A 12,495-nucleotide genomic window follows, 5' to 3' on the forward strand; every position below is an offset into this window, starting at 1 on the left:
CCACAGATTCCTGAGGCTGCAGGACAGGTTAATAGGGTAGTTAAGAAAGCAATGGTACACTTACCTTTATCAACCATGACAAAGATTATAAGAGCAGGGAGGTTATGTTGGAGCTGCATGGGATTTTAGTTAGGCCACAGCTGGGGTACTATGTGCAGATCTGGTCACCACACTATAAGAAAGATGTAATTGTACTGGAGGGAGGCTGCAGAGGAGATTCACCTGGGATAGAGCAGCTTATCTATGAAGAGAGGCTGAATAAGTTTAATTTGTATTTCTTAGAGCAGAGAATGCTAAGATGGGACCTGATAAAAGAGTTTATGAGATTGAGGGGCATGGACGGGGTGGATAGGAAGCAGCTGTTGCCCCTCGCTGAAGGATCAGTAACAAGGAGGCATAATTTTAAGATGAAGGGCAGAAGGCTTGGAGGGGATTTGAGGGATTTGTTTTACTCAGTGGAAGCCTGGAATGTGTTGAGGCAGGAAACCTCACAACCTTTAACATGTAGGTGGATGAGCAGCTGAAATGTCATAACATTCAAGGCTGTGGGATGACTGTGGCTAGGCTGGCATGGACTCAATGGACCAAAGAGCCTCTTCTACACTGTATGACAATGACCAAAAGCCAAATGAAAATGGATTTGATCTATCAAACTAATAATTCTGAAGTATTGCGGTTCTGTTGAAAGCACTAATAAATGATCCGTTAGCCAATCTCCCCAGTAAAATTAGTTCGTTATAGTGGATTATCACTATATAGGGAATTATAGAAATCAGTGTAAACTGTGCTATAAGCACAGAGCTGTGTTGCTGAAATGAAACGCTCTGAAGTTTGCTTCATTCAAAGGCTTTATCTTGATGACTGATGTCCAAGTGCTTTCTGAGGACCAGTGGCACTCAGCTTGGTCTGGGCTCATTTCTGGCCCACTTCTCTTCATTTGTTTTCCTTGGTACGTTTACTGCTCTATATGTCTGTACATTTTCATCAGTGGCCTGCCTTGGTGGCAACCTGTGCTGGCATTTGGCCGTTTTCCTCTCCTGTAGTTTCTTTTGCAAAAGGAAGTGAAAAATCACTGTTTAAAGCCATACTGTAACCTTTTGTAGATATAGTGAAGAAAAGAAACCTGTGTACAAAGAAAGATGTTGGAAAAAGTCTTGATACTGAAGTTGTGTACTTTAAACAGTGAACTTCCCCCCGGGAATCTTTTATACAATTCCAGGCCAGATTTTCTCCTATAAGAGCTGCGTATTAGTTTTGGCTGTCTTAGCCTGGCCTGGAGCCCACAGGAGAAAACTGCTTGAAGTTGGCACTAATTAACATCTAATTGGTAATCCACTTCAGAAAAACACGTATTTGATCTGGGAGGGCTTTGCTGACAATGTGGCTGAAATGCAGACATTTCCTGTTATTCCTGAGAATGAGCACAGCTAATACCTTCTGTACTAACAAAGAATATATTTTAAAATACTTTGGTTATGTTACTGGTATAATACTGCAAAAACTTGCGCTTACAAATCGTGGTATCGCACTTTGAGTACTTTTTCCAGATTTTCCAAACTGAGTTATGAAAAGGTAGTGCCTTTAAAAGCGACCACTTTTAAAATCCAACTTGTTCCATGTAGTCATTGAGGGAGGGAAATGTGCTGTCCCGATTAGTGTGGTCTAGACGTGACATCTATGACACTCGTTACTCAGTTTTATCAAATACCTACTGACAATATGAACTGAAAGTTTCTTTTATTTGTCAATAGGCATCACAGCTAAGGCCAGCATTTATTGACCAGCCCCAGTTCTCCTTGAGAGGAAGGTAGTGAGCTGCCTTGTTAGTTTATAAAATAAGACCCTTACTCCTCAAGGGCAACTAGGGATGGACAGAAATGCTCACCTTGCTGTGTTACTAATTTCCCAAGTATGAAATTTTTAAAAGGTTGACCTCAAAATTGACATGTTGTAAAATTGCATGATGTCACCTCAAACCATGACGAGGTTGGTGAGATAATTGTGGAAGTTGTGGTCACCAGCTTTAGAGGTATGGCATGTCCTGTGGACCTTAATAATTAAACTGTTAGACAATAGATTAAATTTTAATGAGATGAAAAGGTAACATTACACACTACATTCCTGCTGTGGTTTGTTTCCAGTATCGCTTGAGGCAATGTTGGTGCCAATTAGCTTGTTCTTGTGTGACGTGGGATTTTGAACACTTACAGTCTATTCTTTTCCAGCAAATCTTTACAGGCATATGGAGAAATAAAGTTAAACAATTACAGTTTAGTGCTAGTGATATATAAAGAAAATACTTCTTTTTTTTTGCTCCCCCACATTTCCTTCCCTACCCTGACATCATGATTGGCTGTTTGGCTTTGCACAAGTGGATGTTGAAAGTGTGTGAGACTAAAATGAGTACTCACATTGAAGAGAGCACCACAGTTGAGTTCAATCTTATTTTCTTTTGCCACCTACACTTTTTGCCAGGGGCCACTAAGTAGTGGTCTCGAATACGAACCTCAAATGAACTGTTATGGATGTTGTAGTCAATTATAACAATTATGGTAGACTCCTATCTGAAATCTGTAAATTCAACTGGAACCTTATGACCACAAGGAAAAAAATGAATGGAAATTACATCCCCACCTTGCTGCGTTAACCAAAATGTTTCATTGCCAATTTTGTTTAATTTTCATATTTCTTCAGGAGGAATTCAGAACAACCAACCATTTCTTGCTTTCCTTTCCTCTACAAGATTTTTTTGTAATGAGAGTTTGGTTTTCAAAGTCAATAATTTTAACTTTACACAATCAATAACCTGTAGGCTTGGTGCCATTGCTTTAAATTCTGTATAAATATTTCAACAACTGTTGAAAACCTAGCCTTCAGTTTTTTAATTGATTATATATTTCAGCACATCCAAGTATGACATTGGGTGTATATTTTGGAAATAATTCAAAATAAAGACTAAGGGAGACCGTTAATGGTTCATTGAGTAAATGTTTTACATAGTATATGAGAAAATAAAGCAAGACATTTATAAAATGCCTTTCTCCACATCAACACTTCCCAACTGCTTTATAGTCACTGAGCTAATTTGGTCGGCTCATCAATGGAATGTAAGAAACATGGCAGTCAATTTGTGCACCTCAAGGTTCTATCATAGCTTTAGGATAACCATGTATCTATTTATTGATATTAGTTGAGAGCTAAATATGGACCTAAACAATGAGAAGAACTTCCTCTGTTCTTTTTGAAACATTGCCAAGGGATCTATGGGATCCATTTGAGAAAGAAAATTGGGTATTAATGAGCACAACATTGCCTGAAGCAATACTGGAAACAAGCCACAGGAAGAATACAGTGTGCGATGTTACCTTTACATTTAATTAAATTTTAATAAATAGTCAAACAATTTAATATTCTGATCAAAAGACTGCACCTTTGACAGTGCTGCACACCTAAAGTACTGAATTGGTATCTTCACCTAGGTTTTGTGCTCAAATCTCAGCAAGTTGATTTGAATCAACATTCTTCAGGCTGAGAGAGAATGCTTGCACTGAGCATTGTTCAACATCTGTGATACTGTACTAATGGTGATAGTAGCATATGGACCGGAGCAAAAATGTAGAAATCCTTGTCCAACCTCATTGGCACCATTTTGGTGCAGCCGCTCCATTTCTGACTTGCAGCACAGCTCATTTGGAGCTCCTTGTCAGGAAATGCCACCAGTTCTGAGGAAGGGTCACCGGACCCGAAACGTTAACTGTGTTTGCTCCTCCACAGATACTGCCAGACCTGCTGAGCTTTTCCAGCAACTTTGTTTTTGTTTCTGATTTACAGCATCCGCGGTTCTTTTGGTTTTTATTTAGTTTCTTTTAAAGTTGTGCAGTTTGAAACATTTTGTGATGGTGTTCAACATGCAATCTTAGACAGGTTGACATGGATGCGCTATATGAAGAATTTGGTATTGTGCTAAGAGTTAGGTCCTCCCTCTGGCCTGAGGCATTGACAGTCCAATGGGGAGAGCGACCTGATACTTTTCAGCAAAGCCCATGTACAATGTTGACAATCACGAAGAAAATCACCTTCTGTCTGTTCTCTGTAATCATGTATCAGTTCTTGGATGGAATGAGTTTTCTCATGGGGAAATGAGAGAAATTGGTAGGATTTGCAAAGCATGAACACAGAGCTGAGATCTACATCAATTTTTCAAAAGAGTGCAAAGATCTGTACTCTCAATTTCTTGGGAATCAAAAAAATGTGAATGCCACCAGGAGCATCCAAAAATATAAGCCCTGGTTGCTCCTGTGGTGGGTATATTGACTTTAAATTGGTGATTTTAATGATAGTTCTTACCTCTGAGTCACGAGGCCTGTGTTCAGGTCCAACCTGCTTCAGAGATGTGTAATAACATTTCTGAGCAGGCTGATTAGGGACTATCTAATTGCAACAGCAAAAACAGTGCCCTGTGTTCACTTTAGCTGTTGTCAGCAATCCCCTCTGCCAGTGGCTAGTCTGGCCATGAAATTGACAACTGCGGTCAAAGCCACTCTTAAAGGAAACGAAACCAGCATATTAGCATTGGGTCCTGATCTTGAGGCACTAGTTGGGCAATTTTAGAGAAGTTTTAGTCGAACATCTGGTGGTGGTTGGTGCTGACATTGCCATTCTTTCCCTTAACACAAAACAAAACAAGAGCTGGGATGCTGTCAGATAAACTGTATTAGCAGTCATAATCATTTGAAGATCTTGCAGCAATTATCACTGATTAGTGCTCATTATCCTTTAATGAATTCCAGTAATCAATTCCATTCAATCAAGGACTAATGTGGACTTGGTAAAAATGTATGTAGTGTGGACAGTGAATAGTTTTGCTGTAGTGCTATTTATGTTATGTTGGACTAAAAAGCAATCTTACTCAATAGGAAGGAACATTTTTTCGAGATAGATTTCAAAAGTCTGAAAACTTCACACTAAGTATGATGAGAAAACATACAGAACGGGCAATCATTCAAAACACGCACATGCAGAAAATGATCAGGAAATCACCTTATTTGAATATTTATGTAAAGCACTAAAAATATTTCATTTGAATTCACAGAAATTCTTCTGGACCTGATTCACCTGTGGATTGAATCTGAGAATCTTGCTCCTCCTCCCACAATTGCTTTAGATGCAACATACCCGAGCACCATTTAGTTGAACAGCTTCCTTTGAGCTATACGTGATGAAAGCCTTACTTCCTTTTCTAACGACTGCAGCCAAAAGCTTCATACCAATACCAGCTTCTTGAATTTCTGTATTGGGACAAGAAATCAAACGGCCTTTGTTAACTGGACATGAAATTGTAAGTTACTGAGAGTATGATGCGCTCTATTATAAAACACTGCTGAGTGCAGCTGGATTGGTGAAGCCATATTGTAATTGTACCACATTTTATTTGGACTTGGTGCGAGAAGACTGTTGACAGGATTTCCTGGTATAGTTATTTAATGGGCATGCTTCATTTTCACCATTAAGACAAGACTGCATTTTAGTGACCTAGAAAGGGTGGGGTTAATCGGCTTTAGTAACATTGCATGTAGCATTGAGTGCGAAAAACAGTTGTGAAAAGTACAGAATATTTATTTTGGGAGCTTGTAGTGCGCTGTGTTAAATTTGAAATGACCAGGAACTAGAAATGAAAGTAACATGAAAGAATGAGTATAAATAATTTGTCAGATCTCCAGTGCGACTGTCAATTTATGCTCAAAAGCTGGCTCTGTTTGTTGATTTTCTTTTCACAAATGGATTAAGGTTTGTGATGAATGTTTGTGATTTTTGCGCTGGAATACTGGGCAATTATAAGTTTAAGGCAGTGCTTCAGTTGAGTTACTCTAGTGAAGCCACAAACCATGCGAGAAAAACCTGGGTATTGTGCATCAACTCAATTGAGAATAAATAATTGCAATTTGTTATTCATAACTTGGGGTTGGCGGGGGGGAAGACTTTTGTTTAGATAACAATCTACCTTCTCCAAAAGACTGATCCTTTTGTGAACACGTGTGTCTGGTTGGCGTAACATTTTGTGTGTATGTTGTGCACATGTCTCTTTAAGGCTTTTTATATTACTTCAATAACTTTAAATGCTATTTTTTAGCCTTGTTGAGCAATTTCCTCCTGGTTTATTTCATAAACAAGGACAAATGCAACCCTGAAGAAGTGCCGCTGGACCCAAAAAGTTTACTCTGCTTTCTGTCAGATGCTGCCTGACCTGCTGAGTTTTTCCAGCAATTTCATTTTTTGCTTCTGATTTTCAGCATCCATAGATTTTCTTTTTGGCACTGGCAATCCTGTGTTTATTGAGACTGTAAACATTGTCAGAATCAGATGCTTTAGTTGTCATGGCAATAATATGGAAACATTTTTCCAGATACCTCTATATCAACACTGATGGATGTTTTCTGTCGAGAGACTTTTAAGTTCCCTCTGGGTGTTAGTTGAGAAGGAAGTAGACGTTGTACCCACAAGGTTCAAGCGGCCAAAAAATTTGCCCACTACATTAGATCTTGAGTAAAAATTCTAAGTGGCTTCAGTCAAATTTTCTAAGATTTATTTTAAAAATGCATTGATTTGTGTGACTTGGCTGAATGCTAGGTGTAATTATTAATTTCCTGTGTAAACGTTGTTCCATAGTTGTACAAAAAAACTATTTAGGAACAAAATCAACCGTGAAAATGCAGGCCTTTCAAGATAGTTGTTAAAAAAAAGTATGACATGTTTTACAGCCAGGTGTTGTTGGCTTCTACCACTGCTAAGACGTAAGCGCTTAAAAAAAATTACTAATAATAATGCAAAATAAAGGAAGTTGCTTACTACTGGAAAAGTTACTTTGTATCAGTCTTCACAAAAGAGGATAATCAACCTAACTTTACTGGAAAACTAATGAACCTATGCAGAATCAAAGGCTGTATCTCATTAATAAAAGCAAAGACCAGCATTTAGTGACAAACCCTAAGAGCTGACAGTCTCCATTACAGGATTTCAAGGGAAGGTAATGGGCTTGTGTTATAACACTGGACAAGGGATCTAGGAACCCGGGTTTGAATCCCACCATAGCAACTTGAATTTTAAAAGCATTGACATTTCAAGTCTGATGATAACCGTTGTAACTTGTTGTTAAAGCACGTTTGGCTCACTGAAGAACTCTAGTGTCCTTAGGAGATGGAAACTGCACCTAGGCCAAATGTGACTCCAGTCCTACAGTAATATGTTTGATTCTTAAGTACTTGTGAAATGCCCTAGCAAGTCATTATAGTTTTATAAATTAAAAGAAACTCCGGAGGAAGAAAAAACGAATGAAACCTGATGGACCATCAGGCGTCGACGAAGGCACTGGAGATGTAAAAGACAAACACAGCCCTGTCGATCCTGTTAAGTCCCCGTTACTAACATCTGAGGGTTGGTGCCACAATTCAAAGCACTGTCCCATTTGGGAGAGAACTGCCCTGGGATTTCTCAATGTGAACTCCAGAGCCCCAGAAGTCTCACTGCATCAGGTCCAGTACGGGCAAGGAAACCTTCCGATTGCCACGTGGCCCCACACTCCCTTACCCTCATCCACCGCTCAGCTGATGAATCGGTACTCCGCCATGTTGAACGCCACTTGGATGAAAGCATGGGTAGTAAAGGCACAGAATGTATTCTTCAGTGTCCATCGCCAAGGGTGGCTCAGCAGCCCTTCCACTGATTGAGCTGGTTGGGTCCGAAGGACGGAGTTGCTAGACTGGGTCTGCAGCAGGTGGTGATGGAACAAACAACAGGGAACAACAAAAGGCAAAGCATTCACAATAATCCTCAGCCAGAATTACCAAGTGGATATTCCATTTCAGCCTTCCTCTGTTGTACCCACCATCAGAGGTGCCAGTCTTCAGTCAATTCGGTTCACTCCATGTGAGATCAAGAAACAGTTGTGAGCACTGGAGACTACCAAAGCTATGGGCCCTGACAGCATTCCAGCATTGGTGCTGAAGGCTTGTGCTCCAGAACTTGTCATTTCCCTGGCCAAGCAGTTCAAATACAGTTACAACACTGGCATCTACCCAGCAATGTGGAAAATTGCCCTGATTTGACCTGTTCATAAAAAGCAGGGCTGATCCAAATCGGCCAATAACTGCCCCATCAGTCTACTCTCAATCATCAGTAAAGTGATGGAAGGTGCCATCAACAGTGCTATCAGGCAGCACATGCTCAGCAATAACCTGCTCAGTGATGCCCAGTTTGGATTCTGCAAGGGCCAATCAGCTCCTGACCTCATTACAGCCTTGATTCAAACATGGACAAAAGAGCTGAAAACGAGAGGTGAGTTGAGAGTAACTGCCTTTGACAACAAGGCCACATTTAGATTAGATTAGATTCCCTACAGTGTGGAAACAGGCCCTTCAGCCCAACAAGTCCACACCGCTCCTTGAAGCATCCCATCCCCATCCCCCTATAACCCACACACCCCTGAACACTATGGGCAATTTAGCATGGCCGATCCACCTAACCTGCACATCTTTGGACTGTGGGAGGAAACCGGAGCACCCGGAGGAAACCCACGCAGACACGGGGAGAATGTGCAAACTCTACAAAGACAGTCGCCCGAGGCGGGAATTGAACCTGGGTCCCCTGGTGCTGTGAGGCTGCAGTGCTAACCACTGACCCACTGTGCCACCCAAGGCCACATTTGACTGAGTGTAGCATCAATGAGCCCTAACCAAACTGAACTCATCAGGAATCGGGGTAAGCTTTCCGCTGGTTTGAGACATAACTGGTACAAAGGAAGATGGTTGTGGTTGTCAGAGGTCACTCGTCTCAGCTTCAGGACTTCTCTGCAAGAGTTACTCAAGATAGTGATCCAACCATCTTCAGCTGTTGCTTCAATAACCTTCCCTGTATTATAAAGTCAAAAGTGGAAATGTTTGCTGATGACTGCACAATGTTCTACACCCTTTGTGACTCTTCAGATAACTAAAGCAGTCCATGTCAGGGTGCAGCAGGACATGGACAGTTTTCAGGCTTGGGCTCATTAATAACATCTGTGCTGCACAAATGCCAGCACTGACCATCTCCAACAAGGGAGAACCTAACCGTCACCTCTTGATATTCAGTGGCATTGCCATCATTATTGACATTCTGGCGAGTTATCATTGACCAGAAACTGAACTAATCATACAAGTCCTGTGGCTGTCAGAGCAGGTTAAAAGCTAGGAATCCAGAGCAGCAAATAACTCACCACCAGACACCCCCATGACATCTACGGGGTCAAGAGTGTGGTGGAATGCTCCCCACCTGCTTGGAAGAGTGTGGCTTCAACACTCAAGAAGCTTGACACCATCCAGGACAAGGTAACCTGCTTGATTGGCACTATGTCCATAAACCTTAAGTCTTGTCGTCTTAACGTTTTTTGTCCTGTTCACACTGTTTTGCACAATGGTTTGAATTCTCTGCATTTTACTTTTACTATTTCCCGTGCTAGTTTTTTTGCCCTTGTTTTCCTTCCAATTTTAGTTTAAACCCTCCCCAACTGCACTCATAAATATTCCCCCAGACCTGTGACGTTTGGTTAGAATCCTGAAGCGAGTGTTCGAAGCTACGAATATCTAATCTCAGTTGTGTGAATACTCAAAGAAGAGACTATCAATCTGAAGATTGGGAATTGAAAGGAATAGCTAAGTGAAATCTAGCAGTGGAGCTTGAGTACTGTAAAGGGTTCCTATTGGGATAAATGGGATGTATTTTAGAGTATGTTTCATAATCTTCAATACTGTGTTTACTGTAAATAGCTTTATTTATTCTATTTGATATTTATTTCTTATGCATAATAGACTTCTGTTTTATTATTAAGATCAAATCTTACAGCATCGTGTTCTTGTGCTTCAGTGAAAGACCCACCTAATAAATAAGCAAAAATGGTGCTTCAAGCCAGAGTCAGACTGGAACCTAACTTGCCCAGTAATAACACCAGCTGACTCATAATGCTGCATCTAGCGTATAGCTGCATTTGTAGAGAAAAGGTACACTTACATGGAAAAGGAAATAGACCGACCAGAAACAATTACATTTGTCCATTAACCTGAGAATGATGCAATTCTGGGTTGTACTTGGGCAGACTGTATTCATTCTGGTGCATGTTCAGTGAATCCATAAATGTTGGATGATATTTGACTGATGGCAAGAAATGTATATATGAATAGATTTTCATGAAAGTGCATTTAGATCCTCAACTTATCTGTTGCTACTAGGGCAATATCTGAGAAACTATTTAACGTGGTTTGCATTCACTTTTTAAAACATTTCAAAGCTCCTGTATCCAATGAATTTCTTTGAAGTGTAATAGTCATTATGTAGGCAAACACAATTGTCAGTATGTGAACAGAGTAATTGTAGAAACTCCACGTGAGTGAAGACTGAGTTCATGTTTTGTCCTTCTGGTGGTTTTGGTTGAAGGACATTGGTTGGGATATTGCAACTACTTGATGTTCTTCATCAAATATTGCCACGGGATCCTTTTTGCCCATCTGAACAAACAAGTGAGGATGTGGCTTAAAGATTTATTGGACCAATGGCACCTGTGACAGTGCAGTAGTGCAATTTTAAGTGCCAGCCAGCCTCTCTGATGTGCTCAAGATCTACTCCAGGACAGAGTACTCCTCAATGAGCTAAGTGTGTAATGATACACACATATTTATAAGAGGATCCATTGTGTTGCACCACAGTTTTACTACTGGATTATGGAAAACCTCAGCATGATTTGGCTCCAATTTCTACAAGACAAGAATGAGTGACTGATTTCCATTGCATAATGTGTACTGACAAAACATAAAATGCAAAGGATGACACATAAAATAGATTTTACTATGTGGTCATCCATTATCACAGAGCCAACCATTTGAAGCTTAACTAGGTTCTTATTAGCAAAATCATTCAAGACGCTATAGAAATGCACACAAATTTTGAGGTGGACTGCCTGCTTAGAATATTGTTAGCCTGAAGATTAAAGTTATATTGGTGGTTATGTTCTTTTCCTGTTCACATGGATTGTAGGATAAGAAACTGAGATGTTGTTCCATTAAATGTTGTTCTGTTAAATATTTTGTTCTGCAAGATCAAAATTCATTTTATTTGGAAAGACCAACTGGTACTTATTAACACCAATAATAATTGTGAATTTTTGAATTGACACACATGAAATCTAATAATTGCTTGCAGTGTACATTTTCACGCCGTCGAGATTGCTCGGAGACCAATTTAGGATGTTGTGAGTAGTTTCATTTTTGTAAATAATAATATATTGAACATCTGTGGAAAGATCCTTACTAGATTAGAAATGTATTAATAAGTAGCTCACTTACCTACCTACAAGATGAAATATTCATGCACAAAATATTTTTCACTGCAAGACCACTGAGGGCTCCGCTGCCAATTTCTTCTGCTTCCCCCATCACTGCTTCAATCCAAACCAGATATTTTAGCATCCCACCTTACTGAAGCTCTCATCCTTGCTTTGGGCTCCTTTTGACTGATCTGTTATTTACTTATGATCATCTCCCATTCTCCAGTCTTTACAAGCTTCACCCGATCCAGAAGCTCAGTTGTCATTACTTTATCTACCACTGTCCTATTCCACCCATGACCGCTGTCCTTGCTAATCTGTATTGTCTCTTGGCCTGCTATCATTTCAATAGAAGATTTCATCTTTGTATTTAGAATCTCCTCATTGCCCTAGCCCCCTCTAATCCTTCAAATTGCTCTGATCTTACAAGACCATGCCCCTACTTGAAATCTTCAGTCTCTGTTTCTGACATTTTGTATATCCTTTGCTCTGCTGTTGGCAACCATGTATTCAGTTTGCTGAGCCTAATATTTGGAATTTCCTTATTTAATAAGTGCCTCAAAACCTAACTCTCTGATCACTTTTAATAGCTCCAACTTTGCCTAGCTATATATTTCTTCTGATTATGCTTTTGTAAAGTGTCTTGATTTTGTTTTTACCCTAAGGCACTATTTACACAACGCATGGCTAAGAATATTTGGATGCATGTATCATATGAACAAGATGAAATATAATTCTTAATCCATGTTGATTCTCCTGACAGTGTAATATTTAGAAGCTTCACAATTGACATTGTAGAGGGTATATCATATGATTTGTCCAAAACTAATAATGGGAAATGCGAAGCACGTCTGTCAGAGTAAGATTCTTTCAGATTCAACCAACTGTTTTGACGAATAATCTATACTCAAAACATTAATGTCTTTTCTCTGCCAATGGATCTGCAGCAAACTTCCAACATGTTTTCTTTTTGCCAAACACAGAGAATACGCCAGAGAAACTTAGCAGGTCTGGCAGCATCTGTGGAGAAAGAAACATTGTTAACTTTTCGAGCATGGTGTGACTTCTTCTGATCTCCAGTTAACTCTGCTTCTGTCTCTACAGATGCTGCCAGACTTTGAGTTCCTTCAACATTCTCTATTTGTTGC

The 12,495-nt window shown here is 39.9% G+C and overlaps 1 protein-coding gene across 7 annotated transcripts in view; it reads left to right on the forward strand.

Moving 5' to 3' along the window:
• Positions 1-12,495, forward strand: part of elmo1 (engulfment and cell motility 1 (ced-12 homolog, C. elegans)) — a 253,660-nt gene that overhangs the window by 15,990 nt on the left and 225,175 nt on the right. For 5 of the 7 annotated variants that reach the window (XM_059652972.1, XM_059652997.1, XM_059652995.1 and 2 more), the window contains exon 2: positions 5,093-5,338. The exons of the other annotated variants lie outside the window; for them this stretch is intronic. The gene's annotated coding sequence lies outside the window, so the exon portion shown is untranslated. The remainder of the gene's footprint in view (positions 1-5,092; positions 5,339-12,495) is intronic. 7 annotated transcript variants of the gene reach the window in all.

Source organism: Stegostoma tigrinum, chromosome 2 (assembly GCF_030684315.1).
Source record: "Stegostoma tigrinum isolate sSteTig4 chromosome 2, sSteTig4.hap1, whole genome shotgun sequence".
In the NCBI taxonomy this organism is placed as follows: Eukaryota; Metazoa; Chordata; class Chondrichthyes; order Orectolobiformes; family Stegostomatidae; genus Stegostoma; species Stegostoma tigrinum.